Source organism: Brachycentrus maculatus, unplaced genomic scaffold (genome assembly GCF_059751285.1).
Source record: "Brachycentrus maculatus isolate JH-2025_06_01 unplaced genomic scaffold, ASM5975128v1 h1tg000267l, whole genome shotgun sequence".
Classification (NCBI taxonomy): domain Eukaryota; kingdom Metazoa; phylum Arthropoda; class Insecta; order Trichoptera; family Brachycentridae; genus Brachycentrus; species Brachycentrus maculatus.
Genome location: NW_028281018.1, coordinates 303,579 through 326,118, shown reverse-complemented (window position 1 = coordinate 326,118; position 22,540 = coordinate 303,579). Strand labels below are relative to the sequence as shown.

The window sequence follows — 22,540 nt, the reverse complement described above, 5'->3', positions numbered from 1 at the left end:
TTCTACCTCCAGCTCTGATTATGCTTGCCACCTACCTTGATCGATGATCTTTTTTTTCGTCACCAAAAAGAACATTTTTGTTTCAAAATTCATTTGGTCTTTAGTTGAATCTTAGATCTTATAAAACATAGAGAGATATAATTTATTTCTTTCTGTCTCTCTTTACAAGATTCGAGAGGAATCCGACGGTAATAAATCACCCGACGCCGCGCGCCTCGCGCGGCGAGGCTCGCGCGGCGCGACGCGACGCAGCGGATCCCGGCGCCCCTCCACGTACTGAAACGCGACGAAAGGATTCGGACGGAAGATAAATCGTTAATGTTCTACAATTTATCGATACCAAGTGTCGAGAACGTATTAGGAGAAATGTTCTCACGGTTCAGACAGACTACTCATCCATCACGCAGGATGTTTTTATCAGACGCAATAACAGCTTCCAAAATCTCAGGAAGAAGAAAAAACAAATACTCGAGTGATAAATTTTATTTGACAGCCATTTTCTCGTTAAAAAAAGATATTTTAACAAAATGGGCAAACGAGTATTGCTAATTTTTCTTTGCTTTCACAAATGATTATGATAACGTTTTATTTAAAAAAAAACATCAAAGGTCATCGTTCGATGCACAATATTTATTGTAAATTTTGATCGAAATATAATATTTGTTTAATTTTCACATAAACAATAAACGAGGACATGTGAGTATATAATATGTGGTATATTTACATAAAAACTCATATTATCTATCCCGTAAACAGTATTTTCTGAAAAAAAATTTTTTTCTTAAAAACTTTAGATATATTTAAAGTAAATGTACAAAAACACGTTTCGAAGATAATTATAAATAAAATAATATGTAAAAGAGTCATTCAAATTGTATATTTTACAATTGACGATGGTGATAATTTAATTCTTAAGTGATATTATCTTGTAATACAAAACATACATTTTGCATGTCTTAGTAATTTTATTATTTATTTTAATTTATCACAATTTCAATATACTGAATGCACTGAAAAGGAATATGCTTTTAACAAAAAAATTAAGAATGTATAAAAATTGATTTTTCATATAAATAAAGTCTACTGACTGATAAATATTTTTACTGATCTTCAAAAGACTTACCGACTTTAAATCCTTCTTGATAAATGTGTTTCCTATATTAAGTTAATATTATGTACGACCGCTTTTTGTGTTACACAAGAGCCACCCCCACGACCTGCCCTATGTACCCTCCACCCTCCACCCTATTCATCCCTTTACGTCCCCCAAAAGTTGTGGAATGCGGAGTATCGTCATATATTGAGTAGGGAAGGGTTAACCTGATTTATTTATGTCCTGGTTTCGGGGGATAATTTTACCGATATTAAATTTCTACTAAAGCCTGCTCATTCGAGTAAAAATATCGCACACCAAATTATTTGGCGTCGTAAAATTTATGAAAACTTTATACGCAAGTTTTCTTAAAAACAAAAATAAATTATAACTTTGAAAAGTGCATTTGAATGATTTTATCATCATGAAGTTATCATTTAAGGTATTCTATAAATGTGCGACAAAACGATATACATATGATAGATGTTCAAATGGTGATATAAGGAAATAATGCGAGGCTAATAATACAATGCATTATCGATAAAATAAAAAAAAGGTGTGTTGAGATGCTTTTGTTAAAACAAATTTATAAAGCTAATGTTGTTGGAAAGAGAAGCTGAGGTAGATCAAGGAAAACTTATTTAAACTTACTAAGTATTTAAAATACTTGAAAGTGGTCAAATTACAAATAGAAAAAATCGGCGGGTATGTATGAGGAAATCCATTAATGTAGAAGAGGCAAAGATAATTTCCAAAGACAGATTGTTGTGGCGTTCTATTCTCTCTGCCTACACCTGCGATGAAGTGGAGCGATGGTAGGTAGAAAACCATTTTTTTTATTCTATGAATATTTCACGAACCTTAACTATAATATATTATTTGAACTCAAACGTAACAAAGTGTATGACGTCACGGAGGGCCAAATCTTTTGCCACATAACTTAACTGAATAGAGAAGGGTAGCAAAATAATGCGAAAATATTATTCTTACCTCTCTTGAAAGCACCTGTGCCAAGTGACCTTTTTATGTCCTGCACTGACCTAACGCAATGTGTTCATTAATATGTACTTTTATATATCCTTCGTCGTTTCGAATGGCACCAACATTAAAATAACTCCATCGTTTTTGTGGCGTCATTTATTGCCACCTTATGAAAATAACGTTTTTTCGAAGGCGAATTTTCCAAAAGAAAACAATGAGTGAATATATAAATTATATCGGCTGCTTTAAACACGAAACGAGTCTAATACAATTCTTTATAGGTTGAGTATATTAAATTACAATAGATATTCCTCCCGTCTACTAGTATAATCAGCGAAATTCTTACTCTTTTGGTCCGTCCTCATTTTTATAGTTTAATTTATTAAATAATAATGAAAAGATACCTGCTACCAACAATTATACAAAATAATAATTTTTATTAATGCATTTTTTTTGCATTAATAATAATAAGTCCCTCGATTCGTCATACGTAAATGACTTTATTTGTTAAAATCGGTACCTTGGTTTGAGAAATAAAAAAAATATCTAAACTTTAAATACTAAGATCATAATTTTATAAGATGTCTGTCTTCTTTCCGAAACAACAATTTGAAAGACTTTCAGAAAAATTCTGAACTGTTATTTTTTAAATAAAAAAACAGTGTTTTATAATGATAACTTCGCAGTAAGAATACAAAATTAGCCGAATGAAAACGTTTTTACGAAAAAAATGTACGGAAAAATATAATTAATACCATACAAGAATGGTAACATAAAGTTATGAGACGAATGTAGACAGTAATTGGAGCCGAGGAAGACGGAAAAAAACTTGCCATGATCAAGTAGGTCAAATAATTGAAAGCCGGAGGGTCAGGAGTCGGAATAATTAACGGGTATGGATGAGGAGATGCATGAATGTGGCAGAGGCGAGGAATTGTTTATGAAAACACAGTAGTGTGGTGTTATATTATCTCTGCCTACCCCTACAGGAAAGCGGCATGATAGTAAGTCATTTTTCAAAGTGTTAGGAAAGCGTATTTACATCTTGATGTTGTTCAATTGTGAAAACACTAAAAATAAAAATTGAGCAGCAAAATTACAGTGGAGTGTAAGGAAAAAATATAGTTCCTTCATATTTAAATAAATGAAAGCATTCTGGCAATATCCAACACCGAGCTGATGCTACCGAGATAACAGGGAAACGCAAATAAAATGTCATGGCAACCGAATCTCATCTGAATACCAATTTGAGGGTCGTTGAATTTTGCGCCACGGCTCCAATTTTATATTAAATCCACTTTGCCTCGAGAATAAAAGGAACATTCCGTTCAATTTATTTATTTATTTCAGAGTTTAATCTTGAAAACATCCGAGCTCAAAACAAATAACGAAAAGTATTGAATATAAAAGGGTTCCATTAATGATATTCTGAGAGGTACGTGTAAACGAAGCTCAAAGAAGAGCGTGAAAAAATATTTGCGGACATAATTCCGAGAACGTTTATTTAATATTATATACGAAAAGAAATCCTTGACATTTCAAATAATTGAGGTCACTTTCAGATTTTCTATTTAAAGCTTCTAAACAAATTTAAAAATAAGGGTGTATTCTGTACTTCAAAAGATCAGTAAAAATAAACATCACAAAATGGCGTCCAATTAAGGTTGTAATAAAGTTTTTCACTTCATCAGCAAGTCGTACAGAAAGTTAATTTTTATTAATAATTATTTTGGCAACTTGTCATAACTTCACATTATTATTATATAAGAAAATGATCCATAAAGATGTGAGAATAATCATTTTAACTTCGTGCAATAAAATCGAATTACCGTGACTTAGTAACTTATATCTGGAATGCCGGAAGATGTTAAATTTTATTAATCTACATACATCCTGTACCTTTTTGTTAAAATTAAAGTTTTTTTTTTAAATTTATAGGTTATAAAAAACTTTCAACAGTTAGGGTTCTCTTATCTGTGAAAATATGTATTGATTCAAACGAACGTACATAAATCTGAATGAGTATTTTAACAAAAAGATTGAACATTGCAAAAATATTTATCCTTTCCACAATTTTCTAATATTGCGTATGTTACGTGTATTACAAATCACGATGTTATTGAAGCGTATTTTTCTTGTATTTTCTTAATAAATAACACTTTATTGTATATAATAAAATAACAACAACAATACATAGTTTTTTTTACCGGGTTTCGTTGTAACCGACATCATCAGACTGGTGTATCATCACAAACATTTCATTGGTTTTGTATGTATTGGAATATTATTAAAATCTGATTGTTTTAAAATATGTACATTTCAATAAAATAAAAAGATAATAAAGAATTTCTCAATTTTTTTTATATTACAGTTTCTAGCTCGTATCATGAGAAGAAATGCAGTATTTTAGTCATAATTGTTTCTTTGAAATTAACAAAAACAAATTTGACTTTACTCGTATAATATGCGATTTAACAAAATGCATATTTTTAATGAAAAGCCATAGCGACTAGTTATTCATTCTACCCTTGTATAGTGCTGCAACTAAAATCTAGCGGAGAGGATTGCATAGTAACAGCGCATTGCTGGAGTGGGGGGACCCCTCATCCGCCCTCCCCACCCCTCCTGCCGTCCTTGGTACATTTTCACCGCCTGTATCGGGAGGGGGGAATGAGGGTTTCCAGGAGAAAATTTACGATATTGGAAAATACCCTTTTATCTTCGGAGATTTATACTCTGTAATTGCAAATTTCTCCAGTACTTCACTGCACAAGAAAAGCAAGTGCACTAAAGCACAATAGTACACAACACTGACTTAAAAGGGAATGCAGAAATTTATGGATAAAACATAAGTAACAAATGAATTGCTGATATTTTAATACCAAAAAAACAGATAAAAACTTATATGCATCTATTGATTATTGACACGATACACTATACATAATGAAAAAGCCATAGAATAAATAAAATATTACATAATTTTCATGTCATTAAAATGACACGAAAATCCTTTAAAAAAATTACTTGCGATTTTACCATATTCATTGCTTTTACTTGGTGGGATTATTTCCACAAAGCAATTCATTCCAAGTAATAGAGGTCCGCGTCGGAATACTGTACTGGGGGCCTCGGGTTTGATTCCCAGGGGGGGAATCAAAATAAATATGTGGTGTTTTTTCACTCTTATAAATATCAAATATTACCATAGACTGCTTCCTGAAGCGTAAGACTCATCACTTTTCCTTCATATAATTTACGATCAATTTGACGTTGAATCAGTTTGATGCAGTGCCCTATGCACCATCATTGGTGCGGATTAGGATAAGAAGAAGAAGAATAGCGGTCAAGATAGATAAAGGTTTGTGTTTGATGATTTGACCCAAAATATTATGAGAGTAACTTATTCTAAAAATAATATACTCGTAATTACCTACGTTATAGTTTTCGAATTTCAGAATCTAATTCGTGTATTTCCTATGTATGTTAGTTGTTTACAATTGATCTTATACAAACAAGAAAGTGAAGATGTAATATAAACCTGCAAGTTTTTTTTTTCTTTTAAAAAAAAAATATTTGTGTTTTTATTATCTACACAAATATTTCAATTTCATACTATTTCTGAGAGCCTAAGCGGCTCATTATTAGAAATAATAAATAATAATAATAAAACCCTTATCCGCACCCCAATGGTGCATAGGGCACTGTGTCTTATAAACGCAGTGTTATCATGATCGTTTTACACATGAAGGAAAGGTGATCAGCCCTCCGCTTCAGGTACCAGTCCATGGTAATATTGAATAAATATTACAGTGAAAAAATTACTAATATTTATTTTTACCCCCCTTGGGAATCGAACCCTCCAGAACGGTAGCCGAGCGTGCTGACCATTACACTACGGAGGCGGATTTATTAGAAATAGGTATCAAATTGTGGTAGAGTGGGTTCGAATCGAGAAACTCTGACTTCATAGTCCGCAACACTAACTACGGCACCACAACCCGCCAGATATACAGTTTGATTCAGCCGATGGCATAACGCGGCCACACCTTATTTTCTTCTTGATTCGAGAACAAATTTATTGAAAAAAAAATCGTCTCTTTAAAAATACCCTTTGTTATATAACCACTCAGAATTTGAGAAGAATTCTCCCCTAGAAATATTTTTATACGCTTTCATCTCCGATTACGTGACGCAGATGATAAAATATTGGAAAACACTCGGAGGGCAAAACAGCGGAGAAAAACAAAAATCCGCTCGTAATAGCTATTTAGATAGGTTATAATTAATTTACGCTTAGCGAAAATGTAATTTCCGCTTACCCTTAGATATTTCACAACCGAAATTAAACCGTTATGTTTTTAATCAATTTGCCACATTTTCGAAATTCCATTTAACAATTTTTCAAATTATTTTTTGACATCTCATCAAACATGAAAAAGAATATGGAAGTCTGGGTATTCACGGAGCTGACGACCGTCATAGGCTGGTTTGAGTGATTACTTTACACACGTGTAACATTAATCAATTCTACCTATTATTGACAAACCACGCTACTCAAATTCACTAGAACTTCACTGGAAACATCTATTGGTGAGATGAAAAGATGCTTTTTATTGAGCGGAAACTCTTTTATTAGTGTGTGAGGTCCGAATCCTGGATTATAATCACATACATGAGAAACGCAAGAAAATATGATTTTTATTTTTACTTATAATTTGACCAGTTAATTTATTTACATTTAATTTATTTGTGAACTAGTATTTGGACACACTCAAAATGTGAATAATTTTTGACTGATTTATTTCCATAATTTAAAAAATGATAAAAAATTAAATACAAAACATTTTAAGAAATTATTTGTAAAATAATATGTACAAAATACTTTTAAAATAAATGTTCAACCATGCCTTCTGTTTTAGAAAATTTATTTCAAGTTGAGGCAGTGTGAGTACTTGAACCAAGAACCTCAGGATCAGAAATCCGAGACACTACCAAAGAACCACAGCCCGAATCAAAATGTATATGAACGTTAAGTATTTCGTATGAAAATTCTAAAATACAAATAAATTGGTCGCTTGCGAAAGCTCATTTCAGGAAATGTAACCTTACTTGCTTATTTTGCGAAGATATTTTTTTATATTTCAGAAAAGATCTTATTTCATTTTATTTCGTTTGCCTTTTTGTAAAAAATATGTTCATAAAGAGCAAAACGAAAAATATTTGCTATTGAAGTCCCTGATAAATTTCGTATTTTATCTTTGTATTCGAGATGGACCGAATATGAAAATATACGCTTATATGTTAACATGTGTTTTATATATTTACTCTTTTTCAAACCCTCGTGCAAAGGGCACTGCATCATATAAACGCAGTGTTATCTTGATCGTTAACACATGAAGGAAAGGTGATCAACCCTCCGCTTCAGGTACCAATCCAGGATAACATTAAATAAATATTGTAGTGTAAAATTCCCAGTATTTATTAGAGATTTTCCTTTGCCTTCCTTATAATCATCAATTTTTAATTTATATTTTTTTCATGTTTTTTTTAAATGTTCAAGCACTTTCTACCCTCTGATTGCAAACAACATTATACGGTATCAAATTTTTAATATCAAAGATATTGCTTTTAAGCAATAAGCCCACCAATGTACTAATTTCTTTTCTGTACATGAAGTTTAAATAAATTAATAAATATACCTAATCTGAAAATATACGCGTATATGTTTTTTTTTAGATGGGAATTGCATTTATTATTTACCTTGCTTATCATGTACAAGGTTTATAGATCATTTAGTGGATTTTTGTTTCTTCTATCTAATTAAATATGTTTTTATTTGAATCTGTGTTGGTAACAGGAGGGACAATCTAGTGTGGGCCAAACAGGAACTTTGCGTATATGCTAACATGTGTTTTATACAGACTTGAGTCAATTAAATGAAAAAATAAAGGCAAAAATGTGTTAGAAATACAATAATAACTGGGTGACAATCGAGGGTGTGGAATTTTTATATTGAATTCTAAAGAACATGTGCGCTATCCGCCCTTATACTGATCGAGATGGAAATACTCGTAAATGATGGAAATAATTACGGGCGCCTTTCGTGGCACATTTTCTCGCCAGTGGGCCGGGTCGGGCGGGGGTGGGGCGTCGGGGCGCCGGGCGGGGGGCGGGGACGGTTGCAAGGGGTGGGTTGCCGGGGCGCGGGGAGGGGGGTGAGGGGTGCGCGCCGCAGTATTGATCCGGCCAGAAGGACGCGCCGCGGCGGTGGCACCATTCGCCCCGATATGCTCCTCAAACGGTGGCTCCGGATTATTTTAATAAAAAAAAACAATTTTAAAACATACTCATTTTTTACATTTTTGACATCTCAACATAGATGAAGAAGAATATAGAAGTCTTGCCATTTACAGGGCTTAGGACTGTAAAAAGTAACTAAAGAACTAATATACCATCACACCGTTTCCCCGCAGGGGTAGGCAGAACAAATAGAATGCCACACCAGTTTGTCTTTGCACCCAATCTTTTTCAATTCAATTCAATTTATTCAATAATTAATATATACATTACAAACTAACATTTAAGGCGTATACATTTAAAAAAACAGATTAAAAAGTAAGCAAGAAGACTCTTGTTAAATGTGTAGAAGAATCCTGCTTCGAAAAATCTTCGGCTCTTCCACATTCATACATCTTCTCACACATACAGTACTTAATTTCGTGAATAAGGATGTGTATTACTTTTTTTACTATTCTCTATGCAAAAAGTCTCACGTTCCCAATATGCATTAAAAATATTAAAAAATTCACTCATACGTGTATGCACGAAACCATTACCCTGAATGAACGAGGAAAAAAACCCAACATGTTTGTTTTGATTTTTATCGTTTCCTTATCAACTCTTATTGATCATTTACTGAACGAATATAGGGCTGACGGTTAAATAAAATACATCCCTGTCTACCGAGAAAGCTAATTAATAACTTCATTTCAACAAAAGTTCAAATGTTAGGTTTTCAATAACGATGATATTAAAATTGTCCTGTCTATCATGAAAACGTCCTGGGCTCGATAAAAAATGCGCCGTTTTGATTTTTACTTCCTCAAGGAGCTAATTGAGTTAAAAATACAATTTCAAAATATTTTGTAAGAACAAAAGTAGTTTGCTGAATGTTTTTTGATGATAAAAGTGCATTCTTCCCATATAAAAATAAATCATTATCCTAAATAATGACGGGAAGGAATATATATATATATATATATATATATATATATATATATATATATATATATATATATATATATATATATATATATATATATATATATATATATATATATATATATATATATATATATATATATATATATATATATATATATATATATATATATATATATATATATATATATATATATATATATATATATATATATATATATATATATATATATATATATATATATATATATATATATATATATATATATATATATATATATATATATATATATATATATATATATATATATATATTATATTCAGTTTAAGAAATTTAAAAATTAGTTGAATTTTATTTACTACAAATTCAAAAGTATATTTGTATTACATTAGTATTTTACATGTCAGTAAAAATACACACAGGTTTGAATTCATAATGCATTGATAGCACACTTATCTACCATGCTGGAAGTCACAAGCTCGATTCCCAGAGAGGGTCAAAATAAATTTAAATGTTTTTTCACTCTTATTTAATATTACCCTAGACTGTTAACTGAAGCGCAGCACTGTTGACTTTGCCTTCATTGAATTAATTTGATACAATGCCCTTTGTACCACTGGATGCGGATAAGGGTCAGTAGCAGTAAAGAGAAATTAAATTGAAACAATACTTAAATGTACGTAAATCTACAATATTTTTGATAGTATGTTGAATATATGTCAATATGTGTATATTTATATATATATATATATATATATATATATATATATATATATATATATATATATATATATATATATATATATATATATATTATATATATATATATATATATATATATATATATATATATATATATATATATATATATATATATATATATATATAAAAATCATTTTTTAACATTATGTAAGGTATTATAGATTTTAATAACTAACCTCTTAAGATGATCAATCTTAAGAGGTTAGTTATTTACAAAACTTATTCATAGTTTTAGTGAAATATGTATAACTGACTATAAAGGTACTATGACAGTGATAAAGTAGGGTGTATCCAAGTTAGTTGGAAGTACGTAGAAACGGCTATTGTCTCGGAGTTTTATTACATCATATAATCTCGGCTCCATTAACCAGCGCCTATCAAAAGTTTACTAGGCATTCCGCCAGCAGATACAACGGATTATATGACATTGCACTTTGATTTAACCAAGATTCTGATGGGATAGTAGTGACAAAGAGAAAAGCTTCAGAGATCAATAAATTAGAGCAACTGCCGACCGAATAAAAGGGAGGTAATTGACGGTTTTTTTTAAATTACATATTAGCTTTACCAGGCACCGCGGTTCTGTGGCTCAGTCTGGTTAAAAAGAAAATTTAATAGAAATCATACATTTCCAATATGTTTAGTTTCCCAAATTCTTATGAAGAAATGAAAATATTACAAAATGTATTAAACAACAATACATTGAGACTTCTTAGTTGAGATCAACTGTCAAGAGGTACGTAGTCTAACACGATCAATGTTCAGTATTGATAAATCAGTTTAACAGATGGCGCTGCCATTTCTGTCAAAATATTTTTACTTGTTAAAGTTGAAAACACTTGTCACCGCTGTAGGTATATAAAAACTTACGCGTATTCAAATGCAACGTTTTTTCTAAATTTCAACGCACACCATGAACAACTAAGGAGATAGTACGTTTCTAACAAACGGACTTTTAATTTATAGATAAAAACACGATCATGTTCAAACAACAATTTTCTTAAAAATTATTTCCTACGGAACATTTGTACTGAATACAAAAATTGACGATTCGTGGTTACATTAGTAGAAGTACATGGAAAGGGTCGATTCAAAAGTACTCGTAGGTACATGAACCGGTTTCCTCTATTGGAAAATCGTGAGATACTATATATCTATACAAATATCATTACAGGTTAAATCTTTTTGAAGCCGGTCATCCCTAAAGCATTCCCATCCCTTTATTTTGTGTTCCCAGGAGACAAGTGGCCAACACAATAAAGGAATTATAGGGGTGTGAACCCTGCACAGAAAAATGATTGTATGGTTTTCCACCACCTCGAGCCAATAACAGGGTTTCCATAGAGGATACCAATGACATATTAATACATTTCTTAATATTTTGCTTTACTTTTTTTCTTCAACCAGCAATAATATTGTAATGTGTATTTTTTTTTAAAATTACAGTGAGAACTCGATATAACAGACCTCTATTTAATGAACTTTGGATATAAAGCACAAAAAATCAAATCAAATATATAGTAAAAAATTTTCAATCGTCCTGTTAACGTGTTTAAATTCAAATGTCGCTGTATGTAAACAATTTTTAACATCCACGATAATCGCATCATGCGTGTATATAAAAAAAAATATTTTACGGATTTTTGTAATTTTAGAGAGTTGATGATTTAAAAAAGAAAAACAGCAAATTTCAAAAGTGGAAGCAAAACTTGATTTTTCAAAGCAGGATTACCGAAAGCAAGAACGTCCATCAAGGAGCAACGTCACTTCACGATGACTGTCCGAAGGCAATAAATAGAATTTTTTGTGTTTTGTATTGTTTTTTTATACCTAAATACAGTGTTCATGTTTAAAAAAAAAGCTTTTTGATTTGTTTTAAAACTATTTTTATTTAACGAACTTTTGGCTTTAAAGAACACCACTTCCCCATGTTGCCCGTGTTGCCTATTTGTTTTAAACACATTTTTAAATAAGGAACTTTCGGCTTAACGGACACCCGTTCCCCCACTTAGTCCGTTATATCGAGGTTTTACTGTATGTTCATTTAATTAATAAAATCTGTATTCATCGATTACGTAATAAATCTGTTCACACTTGATCGAATAACAATACCAAATTCATTATCACAATCTTGTAATCTTCGGAATCGTACCCAATTATTAAAACGTATGATTCCTTCGATCCTGATGTTGATTAAAGAGGATTAGATAGAACATTGCTGCGGTAAATTCCAAATAAGGGTTATTTAAGTTTGTATAGTTTTCCCCGATGGGATAACGTACTTACTCGATTGTTTCGTGAAAATCCGTGAAAACGGATATTTAGAGCCAGCCAGACACTGACTACCGAAGATAAACAGAGATAAATTTAAATGAAAATAGGGAAGAACAAGGACTGGGTTTAACAGGAAAATGTTTGTTCAGTTCTACTTGAAGAATCATCAATTTCTATTATCTTACCTTGTATTTCTTCCTTCTACATCTAAATCTAAATTGTTCGTAAAACACCCCTATCTCTTGAGCACGAAACCCGTATAAGGGGAGGAAATCAAGCGAGGAAACAGTTCAAAATGATTTAAGGTACATTTCTTTGAAGCGGATATATTAAATTCACAAAAATGGTTCGTTCGGAAGGTATATCCAATTCATTATGGTTTTTATTATTAGCAGTTTCTCCCTCAAAATTTATAAAGAAAAAATACAAATTAATGTATTTAAAACAAAGTTTAAAAGCCTATTTTGTTAGATGCTTTATTTTACCACCTCCATAGTGTAATGGTCAACACACTCGGCTCCCGTTCTGGAGGTCCCGGGTTCGATTTCCAGGGGGGGTCAAATAAATATAAGTAATTTTTCACTCTAATATTTATTCCCTGGACTGGTACCTGAAGCGGAGGACTGATCACCTTTCCTTCGTGTGTCAAGGATCAAGATAACAGTGCATTTATATAATGCATAATTGGGGTGCTGATAAGGGTTTGAATGAATGATCTTTTACTTACAAGAGATTTTAAAGTTTAAAATTTGATATAAATAAAATATTTTCATTTCATCAGTAAACGTTTTTTCAATTTACTGTATAAAATGTAATTATAAATAGTTAAAAATATGTACACAGATTTTTTTTCTATATTTCATGATTTTTGTAGTGAGAAATGCATTTAGCTGGAGGTCCCGAGTTCGATTTCCAGAAGAGTCAAAATAAATATTCGTTATTTTTCACTCTTCTATCTGAACCGCAGTGCTAATCACCTTTCCCTCGTGTATTTTACAATCAAGATAACGCTGTTTGATTATGTAGCAGTGCCCTTTGAACTATTTGGTAGAGATAAGAGTATGAAGTAGAATAATGGTTTAGATTTTATAAAACATATTCCACGACATATAAATAAATCGCATTATGTAAAAAGAACTGCTTTTTTAACCGAATAAAGGAAATATTCCAAAATGATTTTGCGTATTTCCATAATATGGTTCCTTTTAGCAGAAAATTTATTCAATAATTTCTAATCCACCGAATTCCGTCCCATTTCCTTCAATAATATTGAATTTCTCCGGGATACAAGATGAGGAGAATTATTATTTCCTAATGAAGATTTGTATGGTATCTAGCAGAGAAATGTGGTATTCTCGACATCTGCGCTTACATTTTTAAGTCGTTATAAAAACAAAAAAGAAGAATATGATAGAATGGTACATAATTTCATACAAAAAGGAAAATTGCTTTTATTAAAGAGATTATTATTAATAAAAATTTTCGTGATATAAATGCCTTTCTCTTTTATATTTCAAACGTTGTATGAGAAATATTTTATTTTCATTGTTTATTCTAAAAGATACTAACATAATTTACCCCACGTTCAATCACTTAAGATAAATTGTAGTAAGCTAAATATTTGCTGACCCCCGACATCAGCTATCAAATGAGAACTAATATATGAAAGCTCTCGCAGAACATAACGCATATATATATATATATATATATATATATATATATATATATATATATATATATATATATATATATATATATATATATATATATATATATATATATATATATATATATATATATATATATATATATATATATATATATATATATATATATATATATATATATATATATATATATATATATATATATATATATATATATATATATATATATATATATATATATATATATATATATATATATATATATATATATATATGTTTAAATATATGCGTTATGTTCAATAACAGACACAATGGTGAGCGTTATACAAATGTAAAAAGAGATCACCTGAGCCAGCCAAATGCCTGGCCGTAAGCCCCGGGAAGCTCAGACTTCCGTCTCCATTCATATAAAAACGACGCTAGAAGCTTCATATCAAGTCGAGACACATATAATGCAATAGCCATATTATGAATATTGTTCTCATCAGTCAGCGATTTAATTTTTAAAAGCGTGGGCCACTTTTAATTAAGACGTTACTTTTCAAGGAGACAAGCTGTCACCTGCCGTGCATAATGAGGCATGTCATAACATAATACTCGAAATTAATTGAGGAAGGTACGGAGATTATTTATGTATGAAAAAGCAATTTCGCTTCAGCAAATTAGCGAAAGATGGAAGACGTTATTACATTGTAGCATAAAGTTCCTACATAAATGTGAATAATTATTTTTTACGCGATATCACCATATTTACTCTTAATTCAAAATGGCTGTATACGCCAGCGGGCGATGTCTTCAAATTAATTATTTCCTTAAATGTACTTCAAAGCACGCTACGTCACCCTTAAACAAACACAACGGTACAATAAACATGTTCAACGATTCAATTAAGGTTAGCATTTACCGAAAATAGAGGAAACTTCATTTTTATCACGAGTATAAATACTTGAATATCCTGTAAATGGGTACTGACCATTGCGGGTTCTTGGTGAATATATTCGTCCATATTAAAGTCGTTTCAGATTTCCCTTAGGAAAATGAAGGCGCTAACTTCTGAGGTACAATCTACGGAATAGTGTTATAAATTTAATATCACTGGTAACGCCATGAAGTTGATTGTAGAAATTCCATGGTACCGAAAGCAATTTATCAAAAGCAATCTAATAAAAAGCAAGGTATATAATAAATACAATTCCCATCTAAAAAGAGCAAAAGCAAAATAATTCAGTACGAATACTAATGTTTCGTGAAAATAATCATTTAGGTTAACGTTTTAATTCAATAAACACCTTTGTCATTACATTGCTTATCTCTTTTTGTATACAAGCAGCTTTTTATAGAAATGTTGTTTATCAATAAGAGAAGAAATAATAGTAAAATAAATGTTTGTGGCAAATGTGGTTATAGATGCAAAAAAAGACCGAGAATATAAGAATTGAAAGTGGTCAAGTCAGGAGTAATCGGCGGGTATGGATAAGATCCATTAATGAGGAAGAGGCGAAGATTGTGTGCAAAGACAGATTGTTGTGGTGATCTATTCTCTCTGCCTACCCCTGCGGGAATAGTAAGTTAGTAACTTAGTATACTTTGTCCGTTTTTGAGTACTTATTATTTATTTGTAGCCCTCAGCGGTCTTTTATATTGTTAGTACGAGTACTTTTAAAATAAGCTTAGATTTATGACATCAAGCTTAAAAAACAATGTTATCCGTTTAACGTATTGGTATGAAAGCACTGTCTACGATAATCGGACCTGATATTCTTGGATATTGAAAATATACATTTTTTATTCTAGATACATGGATGTTCAAACATTGGCAGAATAGTGAAAGTTACTCAAGTTTTTTAAAATCTTATAAAGCGATCGTTATATCAGGTATATATGGGTTATCGCAATCTGGATAAAATTCCAAAGATTTCATATTCCCCTACCATAAATTATTTGTACGCATACCGAAAAGTGGTTTTTCGCGAGAGGAGAAAACTTGTATTGTGCGAAAATGCTAAAAATTGAAATGAATGGTAATGTGGAATGCACAGTTAGGGGTTGGGTCGGGGTGGGTCGGACGACCTTCCCTTTTCGTCCGCAGCTTCCGACGAACGTCATAGATCAAATGCCGCATGGGCTGAGCACTCCGGTACCCTTTTCCATCACATTGGCTATGCGAATATTAAATTATTCATGCGCGTTGGGCGTAAATTTCTGCGCAGCTTAAATTTGATTTTTCCTCCTTGCGTATCCACGATATTCCGCATATTTTTTTCAAATAAATCATACGGGAACCTTTTTAGGATGTTATTCATGTTATACTCTCATAAATATGTGAAAACCCTAGGAGACCAATTAAGATATAAGTACGCCTCATTCGAATTGCGTTTCTGAGCATCTATCTATAGAAATAAACAAATAAATGTTCACTCTTCTTATCATTCATCGTTCACTTTGTGTAATACTTTTAAAAAAACCTACTTCAACGACAATCAAACAGCCATGAAGTAATGTTTTTTTGAATTATTATTATACAAAGTGAACTATGTATGATAAGGAGAGTGTTATATTACCATACCACAAAGTTAAAAATGCTTTTAATGTATAAAATATATAAATGTTCGTTTGTTAAAGTCTTAAAAATCCTGAAATGATTGTTTAGCAATATTATTTGATGATTTAAAAAATAAACAATCTGGAGTTACAATACTTATTTTATTTACACTCATATTAAAGTAAATTCTGTATTAGATAAAATTGAAGTATCTCTTATTTTCCCAATCCATAAGATTTTTATAACGTCATTTTGGTTTTAAATACTAAATTTAACTATAATATGACAAAATATATGAAATATCATTTATGTATTTTTTGAAGATAACAATGGGATTAATTTCCAAGGTAATACAAGATGTAAAAAAAATACGAAGAAAATTATTATAAAGATTCATTTTCTATATTTTTTTAAATTAAGATACGTATTTTGTAATAAGCACTGTAAAACATCAAAAAACGTGTTATGTATTGTATTTAGTTGGAAAAACTTGTCAACGTAAACATATTTCGTTTAAATGATAATCTAATTTTTAAGAGTCGGAATTCGCCCATTTTTCCCAATATTACCATATTCTAATCACCTCAACGAATTTCGATAGAAAATCCTTCGCCAATGTCGCTGAATTTGTGATCCCGTCGAGTGAAGTATTTTGTATTCGTGGAAGTCCGTGATTACTAGAAGTTGGCGCAAATGGCTCTGACATTTCACGCGGCAGTTGTTAAATTGAATTTCAGTTCTAACGACTAATAAATGGTTACGTCAAAATCTCACCGCCACCTCGCATTTATTATGCCTAACTTTTAAACTTGAAACTTTAGACTTTGCCAATATATCTTGGAAAACAATAAACAAAGGGTATAATCTAGACGTGACGCATGCCTCTTGATTTATCAAAGCTTTAAAAATATAATTTAAGGTATAATGAGGACTTCGTTAACAAAAAAATCTACAAACTAACTAATTTCTGACTAAAAAAAAACAAAATTTAGAATTAAACTAGTTCGGACTAAAAAATCGTTCGTAAAAACTGTTTTCTGCTTTATTTTTAAAATAAAATAGTATCAACTGTCCTCGGAAAAAATAATTAATATACGAGTACCGTAACATATAATTATATCAAAAAAAAACTTTTAAATAAATACGCAAACATTTTCTTTTTAAATAACTTAATTTCTTATAAATATAGTATTCATAATAAATTAACCAGAAACAGAAAAAAAAATTATATTTCAGAATAAATACATTTTATTTTTATTTAAGATACAATATGCGTAATTAAAAATAATTTAGGGGAAAAACGCGTGTAATTCTGAATTATTAGAGTAAGACGTTTATTGGGTTACTAGCACACGTAATAAGTATAACACGTGTGGGCTTATTTTTAAGAGCAATCTAAATATCGTTATCCACCCTTTTTGGAACGAGTTTTCTAAGGATAGGTAGTTTTAACGCTTGGGAATTTTAAAGATATATTATTTTTCAATGGCTGAAATACCGACTAATTTGTTGCGCTTTCAATTGATTTAGAAGCCGTACAATTTAATAGATTTTTAAATATTTTTTGTAGTGATTTTTTTTCGGTTGCGAAAATTACTTATGTATGGCACGACTTCATTGCGTTGAATTGTTATAATATATAAAAGCAATATTGTAACAACATGCCCTTTGACTGTCAAAAATCGATATAAAAAATCAACGTAGCATAAAAAAATACTTACAAAACTTAATTGCCCTTACATATTGAAAAAATACACATATTAAAAATTAAATGTTTCTAAATTTTATTTTAAAAAGGTATGTTGTTAGCCCTCTTGTTATCAGTGCTGAGAAATTGTTTTTATATCCTCTGATCAATATTATTTTTTATAATCCTTAACTGTGTCCAAATAGTCCCTATGTCCCCTACTTACTACACATTATACCGCAGATATAACATAATATATTGGATGGCACGGAGTGTTCAGTAGATGATACCAAATCACATGAGCAGGGTTAACTGCACAGACGCCACTCAATCATACGGTCAATTGATATAAAATTGAACCGCATTACAAAATTATTAATTCCCTGTCTAGTAAATACAAGTCAGCGTAATTTTAGCACAACACATCTGAGTGGAACTTAATATACGAATAACATCAACTCGGAAAATAATACTGTATTGGTAAAACAGACGTCGTCATATAGTCGATTGGACGTTCGAATGCGAAACTGGCATCGCGGGTTAGATTCTCGCCAGTTTCAAAATCAATCTAAAAAAGATTGCTTTGTATTATTCTGGCTATATGGTATATGATGATTTATATATTTTTATTTTTATTTTTAATATTTGCATATCACCTTTTTCGTATTTTCATTCAATGCAACCATATGTTATTACATTGAAGCAACCTGCTTTATGTTTTCATTTTTACATATTTCTAAATATATCAATATCTTCTAAATTGTATTACAATCCTCGTAGGTTTTCCAACATATATTTCGATTTTTTTTAATCTTTTCTCTTCAAACAAAGTTTTCAAACTTATCTCAATAAATAATAATAATAATAATAACATTTGTTTCAAAACGATCCAATTCAAGTAAGCCCAAACGATGTGTTTGAAAATAAGTTTTTAATTGTGACAGATGGGAGTCGAACGTAGAGTCTCTGAACCAAAGTTCACGATTCTGTACCATCAACCACGGTTAGTATAATTTAATTTAATTTAAAGAACCACAACTAGGTTCTAATTTTGGGATAATGTTTAATTAAGGTAAATCATAAGAAAACGAATTTTAAAAAAGTCTAAAAATCGTAACCAAATATAATTATTTGTATTTAATTACATTGCTAATGGTGTCTTTATAAAGTTATCGCACCCATTTTATTTTTCGTCGGCTAGTTGAAAACAAATAAAAAACGAACAGTTACTGTAACTTTGTTGATTGTTTACTGATTGAACCGATCGTAAACATCGTTTTATTGTTTTTTTTTTACATTATGGTTGAATTCACCAAACTAATAAAGGTCAAAGGTCTAAAAACATTATTAAGGACTATAATTGCGGACAAAAAACAATCCATTTTAACCGTAAAAACATTAATAAACTTCTGTAAATTTATTTGTCACAAAGTTTACTCCAGATTTCTCAAACAACTTATTTTTTTGAAAAATTTATTGTTAATTTGATATATCTCAGTATTTTCAATTCGCAATTAATTATAAAAATAAGTCATTAATCCCATCTCTAAATACGATTTTAAAAAACATGTTATTTTATAATATTTATTTTTTTCTAAATATATTATACCTTTTTTTCCGAATATATTTAAAAATACTCACTCACTCGCTCACATTTTAAATTTCATGAATTGTGATAAGTGCTGAGCATTAAACACAGCTTCCGGATACGATATTCAAAAATACTCACGCACTCACTCGCTCACATTTTCAATTTCCTGAATTGTGATTAGTGATGAGCATTTAGCACTGCTTCCGGATACGATATTTAAAAATACTCACTCACTCACTCGCTCACATTTTAAATTTCCTGAATTCTGATCAGTAGGGAACATTTAACATTGCTTCCGAATACGATATTTAAAAATACTCACTCCCTCACTCATATGCTTAATTTCTTCGTATGTGATTAGCGTTGAGCATTAAACACTACTTCCGAGTACGATATTTAAAAAGGACTGAAATTAAAATAAGGTACTGTTTTAGTTATCATTAATACTGTGATATTTTATACAAAAGATATCGCGATGTCACTCATCAAATTATTTCCGGGTAGTAGAAAACTAGTAATAAATCAATATTCGTTTGTAACCTTCGAGGAAAGTAATAAAGCCTGTTGTTTTATTTAAGTATGTTTAGGTATTTATTCTACAGGGTGGACCATGTACGACCCACATTTATTGGGCAATTCGGTGGGGGCCGCAATACGCCGGTTGACCTTCAAATAACTAAGTTTAGGAGATATAAATCAAATGTACACCAGTCACGCACGTTCCCTATAAAATAAACAATCAAATAGAAAACTTTCATTTATAAAATTGTAAGTAACGTACATATTGACAGCAAAGTGATTTGATTGACTTTTGTGGAAAATCGTACTAATTAGCTTCGAAAAGGTTTAAATATTTGAAGTAAAATCACCTTCAATCAATTTCTTTCTTCGACATGGTATAGCTTTTAGCGCGTTTGTTTACTGTGATGGAGGTCCCGGATTCAAATCCCGGGTAGCTAAAAAAAAATGTGTAATAATAAATCACTTGGACTAGTACCCTTAGCAAAGAATTAATCACTTAGCCTTCGTGTAATTACTGATCAAGATAATACTGCACCGATATGATGCAATGCTCTATGCACCATTGAGCGTAGTTAAGAGTTGGAAGAAAAACATTGTAATACATCGATTGGTTGGGTTTTGTTTTCAAAATGGTTGTCATTCTAACTATATTAATATATCAAATCGCTAAAAAATATCAAAAATAAAACCACTTCTCTGAAATGTAATAAATTTATATTGTAAAGAAAATTTTTAATTTTCATAACACTAAGTAAATTATTGTTTCTTCCTATGATAACTGTTATTGTTTTTGTTTATATAATAAATAAATAAAAAGTTCTCATAAATTGTTATTTGCAATGGTGATTGAAATAAGTGATATAAATATTATATATTTATGATATTAGGGATATTATGTATTTTGGGAAAATAAAACGTAATGAAATATCTTTGCTTTATTATTTAAAAAAAAATAAAACATTTAATAAATTATCTTAAACAATTTAAACAGCATGTTGTTTTTCGATTTCGTTTATTTATTTTCATTTTCTCCCATTATTTATTCGAAGAATTTAAAATATCGTACCATTTAATTTTTCTCGAAAGTATCTTAAAATGCCCAGTGGTTGCGAAAAAACGCGACGTGTTAATAAATTCTACCAATAATGTAATAACCCCGAGTATGACATGAACTCAAACAATAAAAGGTTTAATTTTCCGAGTAAATTCAATTTAAAATATCTCCGGTGCTATCTCGCTTTAATCTCGAAAGAAAATACTAACAAAACCGTAATCCCGCGGCGGCTCAAAATGTCACGTGCGTTGTTTGTCCGCTATATAATGAGACCTTAATAGCCAGGACACCACACCTCTGCTCTACATTTCAATATTCATATTATGTTTGTCGCTCAATATCTTAATGTCCCCATTACTTTCGCGAAATTGGAAAATTTCTCGGGAAAGGTGCGTGCGAGTGTCACATCAGAATGCCTATTTATGAAGATCGTAAAAATAAAGGAATATCTACACCGGTGCGACCTTGTAGTTGTCAGCAAAATATCTGATGGAGAATATTCGCAGGGAGGCACAATACATTATTATATGTGAAATTACGTATCTGTATCACTGAAGGAAATGCTCATTACTCATACTAAAACGTAAACGCGTATGTGATAAATGCGCTGCGTTAAAAATTGTGGCAGAGGAGTATTATGTACTGCCGTTTCTTTTCAGAAAAAAATGTTTTCAGTTTCAGCGCTGCATAAAAGCGTTTATTCAAAAAAATACATAAAATAGTATGTAAAATAAAATATGTAGTATGACGTTACCCCCTTTGACTTTTCGATGGGATATTTATTTGACTTCAAACATTTACCCTGTTTATTGATATAAAAAATAATAGGGACCCTATTTGTAGGGTTAAATACAACCGTCTATAGAACTGGGCAATTTAGTATGACATATAATGTGGTTTGTTTTAGTCATTTAAGATAAAGTGTATTTTTACTTATAATTTTAATTTAAATCGGTAAATACCACAATATCTTAAAATCTTTCGTGACACATGTTTCGATGCATTCAGCATTATTATCAAACGCCACATGTATAGCTTAGTCTACATTTTTGAGCTATTTTTGAGATGTTAAATTATGAAGAGGGGGTAGAAGCTGTTTTCTTATCTGTCCGTGTTATATTTTTAATAGTGGGTTCCTTTTTTTT

The 22,540-nt window shown here is 30.6% G+C and overlaps 1 protein-coding gene across 2 annotated transcripts in view; it reads right to left on the bottom strand.

The window, feature by feature from the left end:
- LOC148305634 (sodium/potassium-transporting ATPase subunit beta-2-like) overlaps nt 1-22,540 on the bottom strand; it is a 63,165-nt gene that overhangs the window by 30,454 nt on the left and 10,171 nt on the right. The gene's annotated exons all lie outside the window — the stretch shown is intronic.